The sequence below is a fragment of the Camelus dromedarius genome, chromosome 34, assembly GCF_036321535.1.
Source record: "Camelus dromedarius isolate mCamDro1 chromosome 34, mCamDro1.pat, whole genome shotgun sequence".
NCBI lineage: Eukaryota > Metazoa > Chordata > Mammalia > Artiodactyla > Camelidae > Camelus > Camelus dromedarius.
In genome coordinates, this window is record NC_087469.1 from 19477684 (window position 1) to 19489721 (window position 12038).

At 53.8% G+C, this 12038-nt stretch overlaps 1 non-coding gene across 1 annotated transcript; it reads left to right on the plus strand.

Moving 5' to 3' along the window:
* The first annotated feature begins 241 nt into the window (after positions 1-241).
* Positions 242-315, plus strand: TRNAV-AAC (transfer RNA valine (anticodon AAC)). Its single transcript has one exon. It is a non-coding gene; the product is annotated as a tRNA-Val (tRNA).
* Positions 316-12038: the final 11723 nt, after the last annotated feature.

Sequence of the window (12038 nt, forward strand, 5' to 3'; positions counted from 1 at the left end):
GAATATTCAGGTGAAAAGGAATGAAAGGGGGTCTCTACCTCACACAACACACAGAAGTAAAAGGGGATGAAAGACCTAAACATAAGAGCTGAAATTATAAAACCCTTAGAAGAAAACATAGTGACCCTGCCTTAGCTAATGGGCTCTGAGATATAACACCAACAGCACCAAAAATAACAATAATAAACTAAAAATAAAGTAAAAATTTTGAACGGTTGTGCTTCAAATGATCCCAGCAGCGGGGAGGGTGCAGCTCAGTGGTAGAGTTCGTGCCTAACATGCACGAGAACCTGGGTTCAATCCCCAGTTCTTCCACCAAAAATAAACAAAAACCTAATTACCTCTCTCCCCCTAAAAGACAAACAAACAAACAAAAGAGGAATTCAAATGATCCCAACAAGAAAGTTAAAAGAAAACCCACAAAATCGGAGATATTTGCGAATGACATTTGATTTGGGACTTACATACAAAATATTCTAAAGAACTGTTCCGTCTCAACAATAAAAAAGACAAATAACTCAACTAAAAAATGGGTAAAGAGTCTGAGAACGTTTTTCCAAAGAAGATGCCCAGAGGGCTAACAAGCCCATCACACAATATGCTGAACATTACTGGTCATTAGAAAAACACAAGTCAAAACATCACACCTGCTAGGATGCTTAGAACAAAAAGGTCAGGCAATAACAGGAGTCGGATGAGGACGTGAGAGGGGAGCCCTCTTCTTCGCTGGGACCCCCGCACGTTGCTGGGGGCGCGGTAAAGTGCTGCCACCACTTTCGAGAACAATCTGCCAGTTTCCAAAAAGATAAGCATAGAGTTGCCACGTGACCCCGTAATTCCCCTTCTAGGTTTGTACTCAAGAGAACTGAAATGATGAGTCCACACAAAACTCTGCACACATAAGCTCACAGCAACAGTATTCAAAACAGGAAAACATGGGAACAACTCAAAAGTCTAAACGAACAGATTAACAAAATGTAGTCCATCCACACAATGGAATATTATTTCGCCATGAAAAGGAGTGAAGTTCTGACACCTGCTGCTACCTGGGTGGACCTCGCGAACATGATGCTGAGTGGAAAGTCAGTCACCAAAGCCACACACTGCGTGATTCCACACACATGAAACGTCCAGGACAGGCCACCCATCCAGGCAGAAAGTAGGCCAGTGGTCGTCGGGCGGGGAGAAGGGGCGACTAGGGTGTGACTGTTACCGAGTCCAAACCCATTCTGTTCGCCACACAACAGGCCAATAAATCGGGAGACGAGGTGTTGGGGCAAGGAACAATGACTTTATTCAGAAAGCCAGCAGACCTGGGAGATGGCAGACAAATGTCCTGGAGAACCATCCTACCCAGCTCAGAATTCAGGCTCCTTTTTCACTAAAAAGGGGAGGAGGTGTGCTTGGCTGTGGCAAACTTCTTGGTGTCGGAGTCCTTTGTTCCCGCTGCCATCCACGTGCGGCAGGTCATGGTGTCCCTGCAAACCTCCAGCAAGACAAACGTTATTTTCTATCCTGCAACTTTTCACTTTATAGGAATGGAAGAGTGTTACACCCTTAAAGGTCAGAGCCTTGAGAAGAGGCTGTCCTGTGTGTTTCAGGCTCTGGGCTGCATTCTTTCACAAAAGGAGCGGAACCAGCAGGACTGAGCCCAGGAAACAGAGCCCAGGGTTAGAGCTGAAGGAGCAGATCCAGGACGGAGTCAGATTTGCTCCTCTCTGTTCCACGACTGCAACAAGGACGGAGTTTCTTTTTTGGGCGATGAAAGTGCTCTGTAATTAGAGAGCGGTGAGGTCGTACATCACGTTGTGAATAAGCTGAAAACCGTGGAATTGTACACTTCCAAAGGGTTCATTCTATGTTGTGTGAATCCTACCCCGTAATGGTGTCTCTCACACACACACACACACCCTGGGTGGCTGGCAGTGGCCTCTGGCAGCCGCAGCCGAAACGCTGTGGTCACCCTGGCCCCGCACGGCAAACTGGAATTTCCATGTCTGTCTCTCAGTGTGTAGGGCTGGTGGAGATGAGATGAGAAAGTTCCAAAAGGGAAAGACCGTGGGTCCAACAGCAACTCCGAAGCTGGAAACCCAAGGTGTGTGCGTGTGCTCGGGAGGCCCAGCACACCCCCACTAGCGGCCTCGTGTCCCTGAGGCTGCAGCTTTTCCCACCAGTGTCCCTGTAAATACGCAGGCTTGACACACACCCAGGACTTAGCGTGGCCTCCCACAGCCCATGGGACACTCTCTCACTCGTTAACTCACTGAGCTCCGGGGCATCTCGAACAGCATTATTCCTCTTTCAAATCATGGAAACTGAGGCATCAGAGGACCGAGACACTGGCCGGCAAGGACTCACCGAAGGTAACAAAACAGGCCCCTGGACCCACACGGCGAAGAACGGACGGCGAGCGGCAGGCAGGGCCGCGCTGGGGATGCGGCCGCGCCGCAAACTGCGTCGCTTTCTCCACCGGCGAGCTGGGAAGAGACGGGGGCCGCTTGCCGGCTGCCCACTCAGCCATCCTATCGCTGCCGCGGCCACCACCTCAGAACAAGAAAGGCAGAGTCAGTGGTCCAGGGCGGGCTCTGCCCGGGCCCCACCCACTCTCCCTGAGTCAGAGCACAGCGCCTGTCTCGCAGCAGGGTCGCCAAGGCATCACTGGGCCCGCTGTGTGCCTGCTGGTCAGGAAGCGGCAGGTCACCTGCTCAGCACCCCTGCCCGCTCCTCCAGATGCACCCTGGTCACCTTCCGTGGGCTGTCCTCGCCATCCTGGTGCTCAAGGACGCATATGAAGGGTTAGGAGCAGCAGACCCGAGCTGCTGAACCACAGCGGGGTGGGGGGAGCAGAGAAAGGCCAACAGCAAGCCAGGGAAGGACAAGCTGGCCCGACTGTCCAGGGGGACCTTTGAGTGCCTCTGTTAGGAAGCAGAGGGCCCTCCAGGGTGGTCAATCAGCTTGACCCTGAGGCTACGAGATGAGATTTGCTAACATCCGATCACTGGGATCCCCACCTTAGGAAGGAAATGGCTTCACTGCCCCAAGTTTCAGAAGAGAAACAGCCACGGGGGAAGGTGCCAGCTGGGTCTGGCGTTTATGACACGTGGGATCCAGGGATAAGACCCTCACGGGGGGAGGAGGGGCAGGGGTCTCCTGCGATCCTTACGCTCAAAGCCTCCGCCCTCTCATCTGAAAGCCGCGGGAGCCGCACGACCCGGCGGGTCTCTTTCTGAAGGTTTCCGTGAAGCCCAGCTGTGACGGCACCGCCGCGGAGGCCTCTCGCACGCTCAGACTGCTGTCTGAGTGCCGGTGCCTATCCCCGACCCAGGCTCTACACCGAGGGCCTCCCGCCCTGGGGGCTGCCCTGAGGTAGGAGGGGAAAAGCCCCATTTACTGAGAGGGAATCACGTGCCAGACACCGGGTGAGTCTCCCACACACACTGTCTCATCAGGTCCTCCTACAGCGGCGCCCAGGGAGACGGCGCCACCCCCACTCTGCAGGAGAGGCCAGGCAGCTGGTCCCTGAATGAGCAGCTGGGGTGCATCCGTGTCCCTCTGCTGCCACATGCTTCCCTGAACATCGTGCGTCTTCTGCTTGGCTTCCACCCCGCCAAGGCGCAGGCCGGCCCTTCCACAGACTCTCGACAAGGTCTGCATGGCCTGAAACGCTTCCCATCTGGTCCTCTGCAGAAAACAGCCCCTGTTCCAGCCAAGAGAGTGGGCTCGGGTGCCGGACGGTCTGGGTTCAGGGACAAGCACCCTCGCCGAACAGCATGGCCAAGACCAGAGGAGGGGACATGACTGCAGGCGAGAGTCACCCTCATCTGTAAACCGGGACGACGACAGCTCGACTGCTCGGGACCCTCCCCGCGAAGCCAGGCCGGGCGCTGGCTCCCGCTGCATCTGGGCAAGGGTGGCAGGGCCAGTGCCGCCCGTCCCCTCTGCCGCCCAGCGGTGCCTCCCGCCCCCGCCAGGTGCACAGGACCACCAGCCCCCGGGATCACAAGGACTGCGGCCTCCTCCCTCACGGCCCGGCCTCGATGGACGTTTCTCTCCCCGCCCCCTCCCCACAGCACAGCTCACCCGGGCTCAGGGCAGAGTCAGGGCCGTTCCCCCGAGGCTACCAGTCACCCTGGGGTTTGGGGGGCGGGGAGGGGCCGTGGGAGGGAGGGGGTGGGAGTGTGAGGGAGCAGAGTGTGGGCCCGCAGTCTTCAGCTTGGGAATTACATTAAGACTGTCCTGAGGCAGGACAGGCTGGTGAAGCTCGGCCACAATCTATTTTTGACTGTCCCACCCAGGACTTTAAAGACGGTGGTTCAAATCTGTCTTTCAAACAGAACTGCCACCTCTGAAAGTAGCGGTGGTCTTTCAAAGGCAGCCTTAAGAAGTTTCAAAGCCTCTAGTTCCGTCCACGCAAAGCTCCTTTGAGTAACTCAGAACAGGATTAGCCTCCCCGGTTCTGAGGGCTCCTGCCACCGGCGCCAGAGGCGGACCCCAGGCAGCGCGGGCCCACCTTCCCTTCGAGGCAGGGCTAGAAGGCGGCCCAGCTCGGGGCCAGAGACCAGCAGGGGCACATGGACACCTGGCGAGGCCCCCGGACTGCAGTCCTGAGAGCCGGGTCCTGCCCTCATCTGCTGTCACCTCTCAGCCGCTCTGCACTGGGCCAGCCACCAACGGACAGGAGTTCTCCAGGAGCCCCAGGAACCTCCCCGCCACTGCTGGAAAGTGGCCTTGTCTGGGCACCTGCGTCCAGGTGCACGCCAGCCCGCGGGGAGGAGGCACCTCGCAGTTAGGGTCTGATCCCAGGTCTGCCGGCTCCAAACTTCCAGAACCCTTCAGCCTGCTCCATCCTGCCCTCACTGTGCACGGTTCCCACCTGGGGACCCCCACTATCACCCTCCCACCGGGACAGGCAAGGCGGAGCATGCAGCCTGGGCAGGGGCCCTGCCCCCTGCAGGTCAGGGGTCTCTGAGCTGTGGGGGAACCTCTGCTTCTGACCGAGAGGAGCGAGGGGAGGAGGAGCCCTGGGGAGGAGGTGGCAGGAGGCACAGGTGGTCTCCGTCACGCTCTGGGGTCAAACGAACACTCGCCAGAATGTCAGATAAAATGCCCGCAAAGAATTCAAAAGCGACAACAAAAAAAAACTGCAAAGGCCCCAGAACACACCATCCGGGGCTCCCCGCGCGCGTTTCCCAAGTCACTGGAACCAGCGCCCTCAAGGGCGTTAGGAGTGGCCGGGACGACGCCCGACGGTCAGACGTAGGAACAAGAAAGCGACACCGTGGGGCCCACGCTGGTCAGACCCGCCGAACCCGCGGGCCGAGGGGAGGCAGCCCCCCTGAGCCTGGGGCTGGGGAGCTGGGAGGAGAGCCAGCAACGGCACGAAAAGGCAGGGAACAGGTGGCCCCTGGAGGAGGAGCCGGGGCAAGTGAGCGAGTGTGCCGGGGGCAGGCTCGCAGAGCTGACGCATAAGAAGGACCGTAGTGAGGGTGGGGCCCTCTCCACCCCGGGCGACGCCAGGAAAGCTGGCGACGGGCGTGAGGAGACGGGAGGGAAGGCGCTCACACAGGAGGGCCCGACCATAGGTCAGCCACCGGCTGGACGGTCGCAGAGAACCGTGTAGACGTTATCTGGCCTCAAAACCCGGTGCTCTGAAGCCTGCCCGTCCAGCGCCTCTGGGCTCAAACATCTGTCTCCCTCCCCTGCCTGCTTCACTCAGTTTTAGATCCTGTTTGCTTCTCTTACAAAAACATCACCAACGCTCTTCTAAACCAGCAACCACTTCTCCACACCACGACTCTGAGCAGGTGAACACGACTCCAGCACACAGATGTTACCGCAACTCACTTAACCAAGTCCCTGGGGTGGGCGTGGGCACTGAGCGTCCTTCCAGGTTTTCGCGACTGTAAAGGCCCTGTGATGAATGGCCTTGCACTTGCTCTAATGTCCGCCCCTTCCCGTTGCCTCCTTAGAAACAGTTCTTAGACGCAGCGCTCCTGGTCCAAAGTTGCACACCTGCCTTTGGAGCCGAACCCCACAGCCGACCCGTTACGCCGTCAGGGTGATGGGGGGCCCGTATCGCCACGTCTCACCAACACGGGGCCCGTGTCCTTTGTTTCACCTTTGCTTGAATTAATTCCGGGCGGGAGGACATCAAGAAGACCTTCTGTGGCTGGACTGGCATTCGAGCTGGCCCTCGAGTGGCCGGGGAGGGCACTTCACGGGCATCTCATGACAAGACTCAGCACAGCAGCCCAGAGGCCGGGGCTCGTGAGCGAGTCGGACAGGCGCGGGACTCTGTAGCACGGGGCCTCAGGCAGCCAGGAGGAAGAGCCGACCCACAGGCGGTCAGAGCGGGGTCCCGAAGGCCTTGGGCGGGCTCCTCGGGGGCTGAGACTGAATTCCACAGCACCTGGACACCATCAGCAGCTTGTGAGCAGGGTGAGGTGCTTCTGCGTGCCATCCCGGGGGGTGCCAAGAGCCTGCCAAGGAGGTTGTTAAGTGGCAGGACTGGGTGTCGTAGTTTTGACAGTAACCAGGAGACGTGTCTGTTTTTCCCACTCTGGTGTGACGCCGGGCTGGAGCTCCTCACAGGTGTTCCGGCACGCCAGGACCGCGCGCACGGCCCTCGTGGTGCCACGGCGTGGCCCCGGGTGGCCCTGGGAAGGCTGGAGACACACAGCAGGAAGAAAGAGGGTGCGCAGGAGTTCAGAAACAAGGGAGAGAAACAGCAGAGACAGGGAGGAAGTCCACTAAAGGCACCGCGCAGGGCTGGGGACACGCCACCACCCTCCCCCACAGGGCCGCGGTGCAGGAGGCCGCCGCACTCGGACCAGAGCTGCACTGTCTCAGAACCACTGCACCTTGAAAGGGACATTAGGAAAAAGAAAAAAAAAAAAAAGATTCTCAGAAGATGGTAATCAAGTTCTTTGTCTCACTGAGCAGGTAAACTGTTTTCATTGAGGAAATTGAAATAAGACTAGCGCTCAGCTGTGACATTTACGACACAGATTAATTAATTACCTAAATAGATCGGAGGTAGAGAAATAAGGTAATTTCAGAGAATCAAAATATAAACACCCACAATTTCAGGGAAATGTGCGTAAAATTCATCACACAAGCATATGGGAAATACGGGTTCATTCCTCCCCCTTTTGGAATTAAGCGTCAGCCGTTTCCCAGTCCCCACAGAGCACTCCCTGGTGACCACGCAGACGCAAAGGCCACTGCAGCGTGGTACCATCATGGCTGGTACTGCAGCCCTCGACGGCCGTAAACACCCTGCAGACAATCCCTTCTCATGCCACAAGGCAGGAATTACGTCGCCCACCTCTCATTAAATGTCTGATGAACTAGTAACTGAGTGGAAAGTTCTCTGCAAGGATCCCACACCAGTGCTGGCTCCTCTGGCCGGCCTGCACAGCGGCGCCCAGGCTAAGTGTTTAGGAGAACAGTCCTGGCTGACCCAGACCCTAGCGGCCACGGGCTGTCAGACCCCAGGACAGGTGGCAGGAGTCGGCCAACGGCAGACTGACCTCCTGCTTCAGGGCCAGCCTTTCTGAGACGGTCCAAACTCCAACTTCCTTGTAGGTCCCGGGGCAGGTATACCAGCAGCCCAATCTCTGCAGGCAAGGAAAGCGGGGGGAGAAAGAAGCCCCTTGCTCCAGCCACACCACCTGCTTCTGCCCCCGCACACCCAGCCCCGGGCCTTACTGCTGTGCGCTCCTGGAGGACCACCCCTTCCTCTGCGCTGACAGCCACGAGCATCTTCGCAGCCTGGCCCTTGTCGTCCTGAACCAGAAGGCGCTCCCCTGGTTTCTCCAGTAGACCTATAAGCTCCTTGAAGGAATGAGCCTCCCCAGTACCACGCCCCGCGCACAGAGGCTGTCAGTCACGTCTGGGTGGTTTCTGTGAGAGCTCAGCCCGGCAACGTGCGGGCCCCTCTCGGGAGCCGGGGGTCCTGCAGGGCCCTCACCTGTGTTCCCCGTTACAGGAACACGTCACTTCACCACCTCAGCCTGGTCCCCCTGAGGTCAGCAGCCCTGCCGTCAGCCTCCCCTTGTGGGTTCAACAGTCAAGTCCCAGGTCCTTCCCGACCAAGACTTAGGTGCCTCATCCCCTTGCTGAAGACCAGCGATGTGGGCTGCAAAGTCCCCACGTGGTTTGTGGTAGGTGCTGCCTGGTGACGTCGTGTCAGGTGTCCTTGAAGGAGGAAAGGGGGTCTAAGTGACATCTTTTATGGTGATAAAAGATGCACACACTTTAACCACTTGAAGCGTACAGGTCGGTGGCATGAAGTATTTTCTTTTTGTTTTGCAACCACAACCTCCGTCCATCTCCAAGATCTTTCGTCACCTCCTGGAACTGTGTCCCCATTAAACACCAGCCCCTCACGTGTCCCTCCTCCCGCTCCCAGCCACCCCCACTCCGCTGCCCGTCTCTGTGGCTAGGCTGTTTCAGGTACCTCCTGTAAGTGGAACCACACAATATTCATCCTTTCGTGTCTGGCTTATTTCGCTCAGCATCAGGTTTACAAGAGCCATCCATGTAACGGCACGTATCAACGCTTCCTCCCCTTTTAAGGTTGAATAATATGCCATTGTCTGCACATGACACATTCTGCGTGTCCACTCATCTGACAAGGAACATTTGGGCTGTTTCCATCTTTCGACTACTGTGAATAATGCCACCAACAAACACTGGTGTGTAAACGTCTGTTCTGGTCTCTGCTTTCAGTTCTTAGGCAGACACACCTCAAAGCGGGGTTGCTAGATCACACGGAAATTCTGATTTAATTTTTTGAGGAACCATTACTGTTTTCTGCAGCAGCTGCGCCATCCGGCATTCTCACCAGAAGCACACGAGGACTCCAGCTTCTCCACGTCCTGGCCAGCCCTTGTCATCTTCTGGGTTTTTGACAATACCCATCCTTTTCGGTATGAAGTGATATTTCACTGCGGTTTTAATTGCCATTTCCCTGATGACTAGTGGTGCTGAGCAGAGTTTATTTTGTTTATTGGCTGTTTGTTTATCTTCTTTGGAGAAATGTCTGTTCAGTTCCTTTGTCCATATTTTACTTGAGTTGTTTGGTTTTCTGCTGTTCGGCTGCAGGAGTTCTTTTTATGTCCTGCATGTAAATCTCTGGTCATCCGTAGGAACGGGAAACATTTTCTCCCACTCTGTGGGCTGCCTTTTCACTCTGTTGTTGGTGTCCTTTGATGGAAAAAGGTTTTTTTACCTTTGATGAAACAGAGTTTATCGATTCTTTTTCTTTTGTTGCCTAAGTTCTTGGTGTCATATTCAAGAAATCACTGCCAAGTTCAGTGCCGTGAAGGTTTCCCCTATGTGTTTTTCTAAGAATTTTAGAAATGCAGCTTTTACATTGAGGTCTTTGATCCATTTTGAGTTCATTTTTGTGTAAAGTAAAGGTCCACCTTTCCTGGCACCAGCTGGTGAAAAACACTGTCCTTCCCCATTCAGTGGTCCCAGCGTCCTTGCTGAGAGTCAACCGGCCACATGTGTAAAGGCTTATTTCTGGGCTCTCTATTCCATCCCATTGTCTCTATTCCATCTCTATGTCAGCCCCACACTGTTTTGATTATTGTGGCTCTGCAGTAAGTTTTGAAATACAGAAGTGTGAGTTTTCCAGTTTTTGGTTGGTTTATTTTTTTCAAGACTGTTTTTGGTCATTCAGGGTCCCTTGAGATTACATATGAATTTTAGGAAAGATTTTTCTACTTCTGCAAACAAGTTGGGATTTGCTTGGAGTGGTGTTGACATCTTAATATTGTCTTCTAATCCATGAACATGGGATGTCTTTTCATTTACTTATGTCCTCATTCATGTATTTCAGCATTGTTTTGTGGTTTTCAGTACAGAAATCTCTCAGCTCCTTGGTTAAATTTATTCTTAAGTATTTTGTTCATTTTGATACTATTGAAAATGGAATTATCTCCTTAATTTTTTTCAGATTCTTTATTTTTAGTGTAGAGATATGCAATTAATTTTTTGTGTTGACTTTGTATCCTGTAACTTTACTGAATTCATTTATTCCTTCTAACAGCCATTTGGAAAAACTTTATGGGTTTTCTTTTATAATTTTTTTAAATTTTAATTGAAGTACAGTTAGTTACAATGTGTCAGTTTCTGGTGTACAGCACAATGTACAGTCATGCATATATGTACATATATTCATGGGTTTTCTACATATAAAAAGATCATGTTATCTGTGAACAGAGATAATTTTTCTTCTTCCTTTCCAATTTGGATGCATTTTATTTCTTTTTTTGCTTAATTGTTCTGGATAGAATTTCTAATATTATGTTGAGTAGAAGTAGTGAAAATAGATATATTTCATGTATTGTTCAGTCTTCCATTTCAAAAATTTCCCATCTTTTACCTTTGAGTACGATGTTAACACATGCATCCTTCATAGTGCTGAGGATGGAAGTGCTATTTTAAAAGCTTGCTGGAGTGCCCCAAGTAGCACGTGTTCTTGCCTTTTGATAAAAATATGTCATATCACAGATGAATGGATAAAAAAGACATAGTACAGTGGAATATTCCTCAGCCATAAAACAGAATGAAATTATGCCATTTGCAGCAACATGGATGGACCCTGAGAAGGTGCTGTTGAATTACTTGTTTAACCAGTGACTTGATCCACTCAGTTTTCTCTTCACTAAGGCCTCTCTGAGCAGGGTGGTGGCTGCTGGGATTTCAGCTTGGGTGGAATCTTCCAACAGGAGACACCCCACACCCCGCTTAGGCGTGAGAATAGTCCCTGTGGCTCCTGTCACAAACAACCACAAACCTGGTGGCTTAGAATAATGGGAGTTGACTTTCACACAGCTGTGGGGGCCAGAGTCCAAAACCAGGCAGGACCACGCTCCCTCCGGACACAGCACGGGAGACCTGGCCTCTCGTGGCTTCCCAGGCTGCATCTTCTTATCTCTGGACCACCTGACCCCCACCTACCCTCCTTTGTACACAAGAGAAACAACAAGGTCACTCATCCGTCTATAGACAACAAGCGGGACATGAACCGCAGGCTTCAGAGCCCAGCTCTTCCCACCTACACGCGCCCTTCCCCAAGAAGAGAGGTAACGGGGTGGGGTCAGAATACTCGTCGATGCACTTTAGAGTTTACAACACTCACGCATCCGTATTATTTAGTTCTCACGACCCTGGGAGGCTCCCCTGGTCAGCCCTGTCCTACAGATGAAGGACACAGAGGCTGAGAGAAGTCTGGTGACTTTCTCCAAGACGCACAAGGGCCAGAGTGGTCCGACCATCAGTCAAAGGCCCAGTCCTCCCCCACAGACACGGCTGTGTTTCTCATACGTAGGGCGCAGGCTGGAACGCACGCGTGTCAAACCCAGATGCACATGTGGGCTGTTGGGGTTTTTTTGCATTTAAAAATAAAAATAGTCTTGATGTAAAGTTAAAAACAGGAGGGTGATTTGCATAAGACCCTGAGCTCTCAATTACACCAATTACTTTATAATTACAGGCAATGCCATCTTGAGTTTTTCAAAACCTACGTCTATTCTTAAAGAATCTGTCAGAAAGAAGCCTTCTTCTCAGGCAGAGGCTCCATTAGTATGCAGGCTGCATGCGGCGGGGGAGCAAACCTGCAGGGCCCAGGAGGAGGAAAGAGGCAGGCGCTTCCAAACAGGAGCTGCTGGGAAAGCAAGAAACACCTCAAGCCCCCAGCTCTGGGCAGGGCTGTCAGGAACACTCCCTGCCTCCCCCCTCCTTCTGGCTGCTGCCCACCCTGCACGTCTGGGGTGGGTGGAGGGGAGCCTGGCCTGCTGGGCCTGGACTTCTCCCAGACACCCAGATGAGCCACCAGGAGAACCAAACGGGACAGGATGGGTCGGCCTCAGTCCCTCCTGCTGAGTCACCATCACGTCCCTCCTTGCTGGGTGCACAGTGAACAGTGTCCTCCAGCCCCGAGGATGCCGGCTCAGGGGACCGTCCCGCCCGGCACAGGCAGGAGGGGTGGTCAGGGTGCTTGGCTTCGGCATCTGTGTGACTTG